This window comes from Molothrus aeneus, unplaced genomic scaffold (assembly GCF_037042795.1).
Source record: "Molothrus aeneus isolate 106 unplaced genomic scaffold, BPBGC_Maene_1.0 scaffold_47, whole genome shotgun sequence".
Classification (NCBI taxonomy): Eukaryota; Metazoa; Chordata; class Aves; order Passeriformes; family Icteridae; genus Molothrus; species Molothrus aeneus.
In genome coordinates, this window is record NW_027099144.1 from 465266 (window position 1) to 478987 (window position 13722).

Sequence of the window (13722 nt, forward strand, 5' to 3'; positions counted from 1 at the left end):
ACCTAAGAGCGGCTTCTGCCTAAAGAAGCCGTGGACCTGTATTAGCTTCAGAGAGCTCCGTATCTGCGTCTTCTGCGTGTCTTGCCGCTCAACACTCAGCAAAAGGCTTTTCCACCATATCTTGCAAAGACAAACACTGCCAGTAAATAAAACATCCAAAATCATGTTCTAAAGCTTGCACGGAGGTCTGCAAAGAGTTTTGCAAGAAGGAACATATAGTTGTCCAAAACTCGTTCTTTTCGAATATAATAACAATGGAAAAAGCAGGAGAGTGGTAAAGTACTGTTTTCTCTAAGTCTGAATGCTGCCCACACTGTGCCTGCGTGGTGCGGCCTGCATCTTCGCCTTAGGGAAGCTGCCGCTCGCCGAGTCTCCCGGAGGCGAAGAAGCGGCTTCTTCGCACACAGAGCATTGGGCCGTTCGCGGTGAGCACCTAAGAGCGGCTTCTGCCGAAAGAAGCCGTGGACCTGTATTAGCTTCCGAGAGCTCCGTATCTGCGTCTTCTGTGTGTCTTGCCGCCCAACACTCAGCAAAAGGCTTTTCCACCATATCTTGCAAAGACAAACACTGCCAGTAAATAAAACATCCAAAATATTGTTCTAAAGCTTGCACGGAGGTCTGCAAAGAGTTTTGCAAGAAGGAACATATAGTTGTCCAAAACTCATTCTTTTCGAATATAATAAAAATGGAAAAGGCAGGAGAGTGGTAAAGTACTGTTTTCTCTAAGTCTGAATGCTGCCCACACTGTGCCTGCGTGGTGCGGCTTGCATCTTCGCCTTAGGGAAGCTGCCGCCCGCCGAGTCTCCCAGAGGCGAAGAAGCGGCTTCTTCGCACACAGAGCATTGGGCCGTTGGCGGTGTTCTCCGGAGAGCGGCTTCTGTCGAAAGAAGCCGTGGACCGGCATTTAGCTTCTGAGAGCTGCGTATCTGCGTCTTCTGCGTGTCTTGTCGCTCAACACTCAGCACAAAGCTTTTCCAACATATCTTGCAAAGAGAAACACAGCCAGTAAATAAAACATCCAAACTCTTGTTCTAAAGCTTGCACGGAAGTCTTCAAAGAGTTTTACAAGAAGGAACATATAGTTGCCCAAAACTCGTTCTTTTCTAATATAATGATGATGGAAAAGGCAGGAGAGTGGTAAAGTACTGTTTTCTCTAAGTCTGAATGCTGCCAACACTGTGCCTGCGTGGTGCGGCTTGCATCTTCGCCTTAGGGAAGCTGCCGCCCGCCGAGTCTCCCAGAGGCGAAGAAGCGGCTTCTTCGCACACAGAGCATTGGGCCGGTCGCGGTGAGCACCTAAGAGCGGCTTCTGCCGAAAGAAGCTGTAGACCGGCACTTAGCTTCGGAGAGCTCCGTATCTGCGTCTTCTGCGTGTCTTGCCGCTCAAAACTCAGCAAAAGGCTTTTCCACCATATCTTGCAAAGACAAACACTGCCAGGAAATAAAACATCCAAAATATTGTTCTAAAGCTTGCACGGAGGTCTGCAAAGAGTTTTGCAAGAAGGAACATATAGTTGTCCAAAACACGTTCTTTTCGAATATAATAACAATGGAAAAAGCAGGAGAGTGGTAAAGTACTGTTTTCTCTAAGTCTGAATGCTGCCCACACTGTGCCTGCGTGGTGCGGCTTGCATCTTCGCCTTAGGGAAGCTGCCGCCCGCCGAGTCTCCCAGAGGCGAAGAAGCGGCTTCTTCGCACACAGAGCATTGGGCCGTTGGCGGTGTTCTCCGGAGAGCGGCTTCTGTCGAAAGAAGCCGTGGACCGGCATTTAGCTTCCAAGAGCTCCGTATCGGCGTCTTCTGCGTGTCTTGTCGCTCAACACTCAGCACAAATCTTTTCCACCATATCTTGCAAAGAGAGACTCTGCCAGTAAATAAAACATCCAAAATCTTGTTCTAAAGCTTGCACGGAGGTCTGCAAAGAGTTTTGCAAGAAGGAACATATAGTTGTCCAAAACTTGTTCTTTTCGAATAAAATAACAATGGAAAAGGCAGGAGAGTGGTAAAGTACTGTTTTCTCTAAGTCAGAATGCTGCCCACACTGTGCCTGCGTGGTGCGGCCTGCATCTTCGCCTTTGGGAAGCTGCCGCTCGCCGAGTCTTCCGGAGGCGAAGAAGCGGCTTCTTCGCACACAGAGCATTGGGCCGGTCGCGGTGAGCACCTAAGAGCGGCTTCTGTCGAAAGAAGCTGTAGACCGGCACTTAGCTTCGGAGAGCTGCGTATCTGCGTCTTCTGCGTGTCTTGTCGCTCAACACTCAGCAAAAGGCTTTTCAAACATACCTTGCAAAGACAAACACTGCCAGAAAATAAAACATCCAAACTCTTGTTCTAAAGCTTGCACGGAAGTCTTCAAAGAGTTTTGCAAGAAGGATCATAGAGTTGCCCAAAACTCGTTCTTTTCTAATATAATGACTATGGAAAAGGCAGGAGAGTGGTAAAGTACTGTTTTCTCTAAGTCTGAATGCTGCCAACACTGTGCCTGCGTGGTGCGGCTTGCATCTTCGCCTTTGGGAAGCTGCCGCTCGCCGAGTCTCCCGGAGGCGAAGAAGCGGCTTCTTCGCACACAGAGCATTGGGCCGGTCGCGGTGAGCACCTAAGAGCGGCTTCTGCCGAAAGAAGCCGTGGACCTGTATTAGCTTCCGAGAGCTCCGTATCTGCGTCTTCTGCGTGTCTTGCCGCCCAACACTCAGCAAAAGGCTTTTCCACCATATCTTGCAAAGACAAACACTGCCAGTAAATAAAACATCCAAAATATTGTTCTAAAGCTTGCACGGAGGTCTGCAAAGAGTTTTGCAAGAAGGAACATATAGTTGTCCAAAACTCATTCTTTTCGAATATAATAAAAATGGAAAAGGCAGGAGAGTGGTAAGGTACTGTTTTCTCTAAGTCTGAATGCTGCCCACACTGTGCCTGTGTGGTGCGGCTTGCATCTTCGCCTTAGGGAAGCTGCCGCCCGCCGAGTCTCCCAGAGGCGAAGAAGCGGCTTCTTCGCACACAGAGCATTGGGCCGTTGGCGGTGTTCTCCGGAGAGCGGCTTCTGTCGAAAGAAGCCGTGGAGCGGCATTTAGCTTCCGAGAGCTCCGTATCTGCGTCTTCTGCGTGTCTTGTCGCTCAACACTCAGCACAAAGCTTTTCCAACATATCTTGCAAAGACAAACTCTGCCAGTAAATAAAACATCCAAAATCTTGTTCTAAAGCTTGCACGGAGGTCTGCAAAGAGTTTTGCAAGAAGGAACATATAGTTGTCCAAAACTCGTTCTTTTCGAATATAATAACAATGGAAAAGGCAGGAGAGTGGTAAGGTACTGTTTTCTCTAAGTCTGAATGCTGCCCACACTGTGCCTGCGTGGTGCGGCTTGCATCTTCGCCTTTGGGAAGCTGCCGCTCGCCGAGTCTTCCGGAGGCGAAGAAGCGGCTTCTTCGCACACAGAGCATTGGGCCGTTGGCGGTGTTCTCCGGAGAGCGGCTTCTGCCGAAAGAAGCTGTAGACCGGCACTTAGCTTCGGAGAGCTGCGTATCTGCGTCTTCTGCGTGTCTTGTCGCTCAACACTCAGCAAAAGGCTTTTCAAACATACCTTGCAAAGAGAAACACTGCCAGTAAATAAAACATCCAAACTCTTGTTCTAAAGTTTGCACGGAAGTCTTCAAAGAGTTTTACAAGAAGGAACATATAGTTGCCCAAAACTCGTTCTTTTCTAATATAATGACGATGGAAAAGGCAGGAGAGTGGTAAAGTACTGTTTTCTCTAAGTCTGAATGCTGCCAACACTGTGCCTGCGTGGTGCGGCTTGCATCTTCGCCTTTGGGAAGCTGCCGCTCGCCGAGTCTCCCGGAGGCGAAGAAGCGGCTTCTTCGCACACAGAGCATTGGGCCGGTCGCGGTGAGCACCTAAGAGCGGCTTCTGCCGAAAGAAGCCGTGGAGCGGCATTTAGCTTCCGAGAGCTCCGTATCTGCGTCTTCTGCGTGTCTTGTTGCTCAACACTCAGCACAAAGCTTTTCCACGATATCTTGCAACGAGAAACATTGCCAGTAAATAAAACATCCAAAATCTTGTTCTAAAGCTTGCACGGAGGTCTGCAAAGAGTTTTGCAAGAAGGAACATATAGTTGTCCAAAACTCGTTCTTTTCGAATATAATAACAATGGAAAAGGCAGGAGAGTGGTAAGGTACTGTTTTCTCTAAGTCTGAATGCTGCCCACACTGTGCCTGCATGGTGCGGCTTGCATCTTCGCCTTTGGGAAGCTGCCGCTCGCCGAGTCTCCCGGAGGCGAAGAAGCGGCTTCTTCGCACACAGAGCATTGGGCCGGTCGCGGTGAGCACCTAAGAGCGGCTTCTGCCGAAAGAAGCCGTAGACTGGCACTTAGCTTCCGAGAGCTCCGTATCTGCGTCTTCTGCGTGTCTTGTCGCTCAACACTCTGCAAAAAGCTTTTCCACCATATCTTGCAAAGAGAAACTCTGCCAGTAAATAAAACATCCAAAATCTTGTTCTAAATCTTGCACGGAAGTCTTCAAAGAGTTTTACAAGAAGGAACATAGAGTTGCCAAAAACTCGTTCTTTTCTAATATAATGACTATGGAAAAGGCAGGAGAGTGGTAAAGTACTGTTTTCTCTAAGTCTGAATGCTGCCAACACTGTGCCTGCGTGGTGCGGCTTGCATCTTCGCCTTTGGGAAGCTGCCGCTCGCCGAGTCTCCCGGAGGCGAATAAGCGGCTTCTTCGCACACAGAGCATTGGGCCGGTCGCGGTGAGCACCTAAGAGCGGCTTCTGCCGAAAGAAGCCGTGGGCCTGTATTAGCTTCCGAGAGCTCCGTATCTGCGTCTTCTGCGTGTCTTGCCGCTCAACACTCAGCAAAAGGCTTTTCCACCATATCTTGCAAAGACATACACTGCCAGTAAATAAAACATCCAAAATATTGTTCTAAAGCTTGCACGGAGGACTGCAAAGAGTTTTGCAAGAAGGAACATATAGTTGTCCAAAACTCATTCTTTTCGAATATAATAACAATGGAAAAGGCAGGAGAGTGGTAAAGTACTGTTTTCTCTAAGTCTGAATGCTGCCCACACTGTGCCTGCGTGGTGCGGCTTGCATCTTCGCCTTAGGGAAGCTGCCGCCCGCCGAGTCTCCCAGAGGCGAAGAAGCGGCTTCTTCGCACACAGAGCATTGGGCCGTTGGCGGTGTTCTCCGGAGAGCAGCTTCTGTCAAAAGAAGCCGTGGACCGGCATTTAGCTTCGGAGAGCTCCGTATCGGCGTCTTCTGCGTGTCTTGTCGCTCAACACTCAGCACAAAGCTTTTCCAACATATCTTGCAAAGAGAAACTCTGCCAGTAAATAAAACATCCAAAATCTTGTTCTAAAGCTTGCACGGAAGTCTGCAAAGAGTTTTGCAAGAAGGAACATATAGTTGTCCAAAACTCGCTCTTTTCGAATATAATAACAATGGAAAAGGCAGGAGAGTGGTAAGGTACTGTTTTCTCTAAGTCTGAATGCTGCCCACACTGTGCCTGCGTGGTGCGGCTTGCATCTTCGCCTTTGGGAAGCTGCCGCTCGCCGAGTCTTCCGGAGGCGAAGAAGCGGCTTCTTCGCACACAGAGCATTGGGCCGGTCGCGGTGAGCACCTAAGAGCGGCTTCTGCCGAAAGAAGCTGTAGACCGGCACTTAGCTTCGGAGAGCTGCGTATCTGCGTCTTCTGCGTGTCTTGTCGCTCAACACTCAGCAAAAGGCTTTTCAAACATACCTTGCAAAGAGAAACACTGCCAGTAAATAAAACATCCAAACTCTTGTTCTAAAGCTTGCACGGAAGTCTTCAAAGAGTTTTACAAGAAGGAACATATAGTTGCCCAAAACTCGTTCTTTTCTAATATAATGACTATGGAAAAGGCAGGAGAGTGGTAAAGTTCTGTTTTCTCTAAGTCTGAATGCTGCCAACACTGTGCCTGCGTGGTGCGGCTTGCATCTTCGCCTTTGGGAAGCTGCCGCTCGCCAAGTCTCCCGGAGGCGAAGAAGCAGCTTCTTCGCACATAGAGCATTGGGCCGGTCACGGTGAGCACCTAAGAGCGGCTTCTGCCGAAAGAATCCGTGGACCGGCACTTAGCTCCGAGATCTCCGTATCTGCGTCTTCTGCGTGTCTTGCCGCTCAACACTCAGCAAAAGGCTTTTCCACCATATCTTGCCAAGAGAAACACTGCCAGTAAATAAAACATCCAAAATCATGTTCTAAAGCTTGCACGGAGGTCTGCAAAGAGTTTTGCAAGAAGGAACATATAGTTGTCCAAAACTCGTTCTTTTCGAATATAATAACAATGGAAAAGGCAGGAGAGTGGTAAAGCACTGTTTTCTCTAAGTCTGAATGCTGCCCACACTGTGCCTGCGTGGTGCGGCTTGCATCTTCGCCTTTGGGAAGCTGCCGCCCGCCGAGTCTCCCAGAGGCGAAGAAGCGGCTTCTTCGCACACAGAGCATTGGGCCGTTGGCGGTGTTCTCCGGAGAGCGGCTTCTGTCGAAAGAAGCCGTGGACCGGCATTTAGCTTCCGAGAGCTCCGTATCGGCGTCTTCTGCGTGTCTTGTCGCTCAACACTCAGCACAAAGCTTTTCCACCATATCTTGCAAAGAGAAACTCTGCCAGTAAATAAAACATCCAAAATCTTGTTCTAAAGCTTGCACGGAGGTCTGCAAAGAGTTTTGCAAGAAGGAACATATAGTTGTCCAAAACTTGTTCTTTTCGAATATAATAACAATGGAAAAAGCAGGAGAGTGGTAAAGTACTGTTTTCTCTAAGTCAGAATGCTGCCCACACTGTGCCTGCGTGGTGCGGCCTGCATCTTCGCCTTTGGGAAGCTGCCGCTCGCCGAGTCTTCCGGAGGCGAAGAAGCAGCTTCTTCGCACACAGAGCATTGGGCCGGTCGCGGTGAGCACCTAAGAGCGGCTTCTGCCGAAAGAAGCTGTAGACCGGCACTTAGCTTCGGAGAGCTGCGTATCTGCGTCTTCTGCGTGTCTTGTCGCTCAACACTCAGCAAAAGGCTTTTCCAACATATCTTGCAAAGAGAAACTCTGCCAGTAAATAAAACATCCAAAATCTTGTTCTAAAGCTTGCACGGAGGTCTGCAAAGAGTTTTGCAAGAAGGAACATATAGTTGTCCAAAACTTGTTCTTTTCGAATATAATAACAATGGAAAAAGCAGGAGAGTGGTAAAGTACTGTTTTCTCTAAGTCAGAATGCTGCCCACACTGTGCCTGCGTGGTGCGGCCTGCATCTTCGCCTTTGGGAAGCTGCCGCTCGCCGAGTCTCCCGGAGGCGAAGAAGCGGCTTCTTCGCACACAGAGCATTGGGCCGGTCGCGGTGAGCACCTAAGAGCGGCTTCTGCCTAAAGAAGCCGTGGACCTGTATTAGCTTCCGAGAGCTCCGTATCTGCGTCTTCTGCGTGTCTTGCCGCTCAACACTCAGCAAAAGGCTTTTCCACCATATCTTGCAAAGACAAACACTGCCAGTAAATAAAACATCCAAAATCATGTTCTAAAGCTTGCACGGAGGTCTGCAAAGAGTTTTGCAAGAAGGAACATATAGTTGTCCAAAACTCGTTCTTTTCGAATATAATAACAATGGAAAAAGCAGGAGAGTGGTAAAGTACTGTTTTCTCTAAGTCTGAATGCTGCCCACACTGTGCCTGCGTGGTGCGGCTTGCATCTTCGCCTTAGGGAAGCTGCCGCCCGCCGAGTCTCCCAGAGGCGAAGAAGCGGCTTCTTCGCACACAGAGCATTGGGCCGGTCGCGGTGAGCACCTAAGAGCGGCTTCTGCCGAAAGAAGCCGTGGTGCGGCATTTAGCTTCCGAGAGCTCCGTATCTGCGTCTTCTGCGTGTCTTGTCGCTCAACACTCAGCACAAAGCTTTTCCACCATACCTTGCAAAGAGAGACTCTGCCAGTAAATAAAACATCCAAAATCTTGTTCTAAAGCTTGCACGGAGGTCTGCAAAGAGTTTTGCAAGAAGGAACATATAGTTGTCCAAAACTTGTTCTTTTCGAATAAAATAACAATGGAAAAAGCAGGAGAGTGGTAAAGTACTGTTTTCTCTAAGTCAGAATGCTGCCCACACTGTGCCTGCGTGGTGCGGCCTGCATCTTCGCCTTTGGGAAGCTGCCGCTCGCCGAGTCTCCCGGAGGCGAAGAAGCGGCTTCTTCGCACACAGAGCATTGGGCCGGTCGCGGTGAGAACCTAAGAGCGGCTTCTGCCGAAAGAAGCCGTAGACCGGCACTTAGCTTCGGAGAGCTGCGTATCTGCGTCTTCTGCGTGTCTTGTCGCTCAACACTCAGCAAAAGGCTTTTCAAACATACCTTGCAAAGAGAAACACTGCCAGTAAATAAAACATCCAAACTCTTGTTCTAAAGCTTGCACGGAAGTCTTCAAAGAGTTTTACAAGAAGGAACATATAGTTGCCCAAAACTCGTTCTTTTCTAATATAATGACTATGGAAAAGGCAGGAGAGTGGTAAAGTACTGTTTTCTCTAAGTCTGAATGCTGCCAACACTGTGCCTGCGTGGTGCGGCTTGCATCTTCGCCTTTGGGAAGCTGCCGCTCGCCGAGTCTCCCGGAGGCGAAGAAGCGGCTTCTTCGCACACAGAGCATTGGGCCGGTCGCGGTGAGCACCTAAGGGCGGCTTCTGCCGAAAGAAGCCGTGGACCTGTATTAGCTTCCGAGAGCTCCGTATCTGCGTCTTCTGCGTGTCTTGCTGCTCAACACTCAGCAAAAGGCTTTTCCACCATATCTTGCAAAGACAAACACTGCAAGTAAATAAAACATCCAAAATATTGTTCTAAAGCTTGCACGGAGGTCTGCAAAGAGTTTTGCAAGAAGGAACATATAGTTGTCCAAAACTCATTCTTTTCGAATATAATAACAATGGAAAAGGCAGGAGAGTGGTAAAGTACTGTTTTCTCTAAGTCTGAATGCTGCCCACACTGTGCCTGCGTGGTGCGGCTTGCATCTTCGCCTTTGGGAAGCTGCTGCCCGCCGAGTCTCCCAGAGGCGACGAAGCGGCTTCTTCGCACACAGAGCATTGGGCCGTTGGCGGTGTTCTCCGGAGAGCGGCTTCTGTCGAAAGAAGCCGTGGACCGGCATTTAGCTTCCGAGAGCTCCGTATCTGCGTCTTCTGCGTGTCTTGTCGCTCAACACTCAGCACAACGCTTTTCCACGGTATCTTGCAAAGAGAAACTCTGCCAGTAAATAAAACATCCAAAATCTTGTTCTAAAGCTTGCACGGAGGTCTGCAAAGAGTTTTGCAAGAAGGAACGTATAGTTGTCCAAAACTCGTTCTTTTCGAGTATAATAACTATGGAAAAGGCAGGAGAGTGGTAAAGTACTGTTTTCTCTAAGTCTGAATGCTGCCAACACTGTGCCTGTGTGGTGCAGCTTGCATCTTCGCCTTTGGGAAGCTGCCGCTTACCGAGTCTCCCGGAGGCGAAGAAGCGGCTTCTTCGCACACAGAGCATTGGGCCGTTCGCGGTGAGCACCTAAGAGCGGCTTCTGCCGAAAGAAGCTGTAGACTGGCACTTAGCTTCGGAGAGCTGCGTATCTGCGTCTTCTGCGTGTCTTGTCGCTCAACACTCAGCAAAAGGCTTTTCAAACATACCTTGCAAAGAGAAACACTGCCAGTAAATAAAACATCCAAACTCTTGTTCTAAAGCTTGCACGGAAGTCTTCAAAGAGTTTTACAAGAAGGAACATATAGTTGCCCAAAACTCGTTCTTTTCTAATATAATGACTATGGAAAAGGCAGGAGAGTGGTAAAGTACTGTTTTCTCTAAGTCTGAATGCTGCCAACACTGTGCCTGCGTGGTGCGGCTTGCATCTTCGCCTTTGGGAAGCTGCCGCTCGCCGAGTCTCCCGGAGGCGAAGAAGCGGCTTCTTCGCACACAGAGCATTGGGGCGGTCGCGGTGAGCACCTAAGAGCGGCTTCTGCCGAAAGAAGCCGTGGACCTGTATTAGCTTCCGAGAGCTCCGTATCTGCGTCTTCTGCGTGTCTTGCCGCTCAACACTCAGCAAAAGGCTTTTCCACCATATCTTGCAAAGACAAACACTGCAAGTAAATAAAACATCCAAAATATTGTTCTAAAGCTTGCACGGAGGACTGCAAAGAGTTTTGCAAGAAGGAACATATAGTTGTCCAAAACTCATTCTTTTCGAATATAATAACAATGGAAAAGGCAGGAGAGTGGTAAAGTACTGTTTTCTCTAAGTCTGAATGCTGCCCACACTGTGCCTGCGTGGTGCGGCTTGCATCTTCGCCTTTGGGAAGCTGCTGCCCGCCGAGTCTCCCAGAGGCGACGAAGCGGCTTCTTCGCACACAGAGCATTGGGCCGTTGGCGGTGTTCTCCGGAGAGCGGCTTCTGTCGAAAGAAGCCGTGGACCGGCATTTAGCTTCCGAGAGCTCCGTATCTGCGTCTTCTGCGTGTCTTGTCGCTCAACACTCAGCACAAAGCTTTTCCAAGATATCTTGCAAAGACAAACTCTGCCAGTAAATAAAACATCCAAAATCTTGTTCTAAAGCTTGCACGGAGGTCTGCAAAGAGTTTTGCAAGAAGGAACATATAGTTGTCCAAAACTCGTTCTTTTCGAATATAATAACTACGGAAAAGGCAGGAGAGTGGTAAGGTACTGTTTTCTCTAAGTCTGAATGCTGCCCACACTGTGCCTGCATGGTGCGGCTTGCATCTTCGCCTTTGGGAAGCTGCCGCTCGCCGAGTCTCCCGGAGGCGAAGAAGCGGCTTCTTCGCACACAGAGCATTGGGCCGGTCGCGGTGAGCACCTAAGAGCGGCTTCTGCCGAAAGAAGCCGTAGACTGGCACTTAGCTTCCGAGAGCTCCGTATCTGCGTCTTCTGCGTGTCTTGTCGCTCAACACTCTGCAAAAAGCTTTTCCACCATATCTTGCAAAGACAAACACTGACAGTAAATAAAACATCCAAAATCTTGTTCTAAAGCTTGCACGGAGGTCTGCAAAGAGTTTTGCAAGAAGGAACATATAGTTGTCCAAAACTCGTTCTTTTCGAGTATAATAACTATGGAAAAGGCAGGAGAGTGGTAAAGTACTGTTTTCTCTAAGTCTGAATGCTGCCAACACTGTGCCTGTGTGGTGCAGCTTGCATCTTCGCCTTTGGGAAGCTGCCGCTTGCCGAGTCTCCCGGAGGCGAAGAAGCGGCTTCTTCGCACACAGAGCATTGGGCCGTTCGCGGTGAGCACCTAAGAGCGGCTTCTGCCGAAAGAATCCGTGGACCGGCACTTAGCTCCGAGAGCTCCGTATCTGCGTCTTCTGCGTGTCTTGCCGCTCAACACTAAGCAAAAGGCTTTTCCACCATATCTTGCCAAGAGAAACACTGCCAGTAAATAAAACATCCAAAATCATGTTCTAAAGCTTGCATGGAGGTCTGCAAAGAGTTTTGCAAGAAGGAACATATAGTTGTCCAAAACTCGTTCTTTTCGAATATAATAACTATGGAAAAGGCAGGAGAGTGGTAAAGTACTGTTTTCTCTAAGTCTGAATGCTGCCAACACTGTGCCTGCGTGGTGCGGCTTGCATCTTCGCCTTTGGAAAGCTGACGCTCGCCGAGTCTCCCGGAGGCGAAGAAGCGGCTTCTTCGCACACAGAGCATTGGGCCGGTCGCGGTGAGCACCTAAGAGCGGCTTCTGCCGAAAGAAGCCGTGGACCTGTATTAGCTTCCGAGAGCTCCGTATCTGCGTCTTCTGCGTGTCTTGCTGCTCAACACTCAGCAGAAGGCTTTTCCACCATATCTTGCAAAGACAAACACTGCCAGTAAATAAAACATCCAAAATCATGTTCTAAAGCTTGCACGGAGGTCTGCAAAGAGTTTTGCAAGAAGGAACATATAGTTGTCCAAAACTCGTCCTTTTCGAATATAATAACAATGGAAAAAGGAGGAGAGTCGTAAAGTACTGTTTTCTCTAAGTCTGAATGCTGCCAACACTGTGCCTGTGTGGTGCAGCTTGCATCTTCGCCTTTGGGAAGCTGCCGCTTGCCGAGTCTCCCGGAGGCGAAGAAGCGGCTTCTTCGCACACAGAGCATTGGGCCGTTCGCGGTGAGCACCTAAGAGCGGCTTCTGCCGAAAGAAGCCGTAGACCTGTATTAGCTTCCGAGAGCTCCGTATCTGCATCTTCTGCGTGTCTTGTCGCTCAACACAGCAAAAAGCTTTTCCACCATATCTTGCAAAGAGAAACTCTGCCAGTAAATAAAACATCCAAAATCTTGTTCTAAAGCCTGCACGGAGGTCTGCAAAGAGTTTTGCAAGCAGGAACATATAGTTGTCCAAAAAAAGTTCTTTTCGAATATAATAACAATGGAAAAGGCAGGAGAGTGGTAAAGTACTGTTTTCTCTAAGTCTGAATGCTGCCAACACTGTGCCTGCGTGGTGCGGCTTGCATCTTCGCCTTTGGGAAGCTGCCGCTCTCCGAGTCTCCCGGAGGCGAAGAAGCGGCTTCTTCGCACACAGAGCATTGGGCTGGTCGCGGTGAGCACCTAAGAGCGGCTTCTGCCGAAAGAATCCGTGGACCGGCACTTAGCTCCGAGAGCTCCGTATCTGCGTCTTCTGCGTGTCTTGCCGCTCAACACTAAGCAAAAGGCTTTTCCACCATATCTTGCCAAGAGAAACACTGCCAGTAAATAAAACATCCAAAATCATGTTCTAAAGCTTGCATGGAGGTCTGCAAAGAGTTTTGCAAGAAGGAACATATAGTTGTCCAAAACTCGTTCTTTTCGAATATAATAACTATGGAAAAGGCAGGAGAGTGGTAAAGTACTGTTTTCTCTAAGTCTGAATGCTGCCAACACTGTGCCTGCGTGGTGCGGCTTGCATCTTCGCCTTTGGAAAGCTGACGCTCGCCGAGTCTCCCGGAGGCGAAGAAGCGGCTTCTTCGCACACAGAGCATTGGGCCGGTCGCGGTGAGCACCTAAGAGCGGCTTCTGCCGAAAGAAGCCGTGGACCTGTATTAGCTTCCGAGAGCTCCGTATCTGCGTCTTCTGCGTGTCTTGCTGCTCAACACTCAGCAGAAGGCTTTTCCACCATATCTTGCAAAGACAAACACTGCCAGTAAATAAAACATCCAAAATCATGTTCTAAAGCTTGCACGGAGGTCTGCAAAGAGTTTTGCAAGAAGGAACATATAGTTGTCCAAAACTCGTCCTTTTCGAATATAATAACAATGGAAAAAGGAGGAGAGTCGTAAAGTACTGTTTTCTCTAAGTCTGAATGCTGCCCACACTGTGCCTGCGTGGTGCGGCTTGCATCTTCGCCTTAGGGAAGCTGCCGCCCGCCGAGTCTCCCAGAGGCGAAGAAGCGGCCTCTCCGCACACAGAGCATTGGGCCGTTCGCGGTGAGCACCTAAGAGCGGCTTCTGCCGAAAGAAGCCGTAGACCTGTATTAGCTTCCGAGAGCTCCGTATCTGCATCTTCTGCGTGTCTTGTCGCTCAACACAGCAAAAAGCTTTTCCACCATATCTTGCAAAGAGAAACTCTGCAAGTAAATAAAACATCCAAAATCTTGTTCTAAAGCTTGCACGGAGGTCTGCAAAGAGTTTTGCAAGCAGGAACATATAGTTGTCCAAAAAAAGTTCTTTTCGAATATAATAACAATGGAAAAGGCAGGAGAGTGGTAAAGTACTGTTTTCTCTAAGTCTGAATGCTGCCAACACTGTGCCTGCGTGGTGCGGCTTGCATCTTCGCCT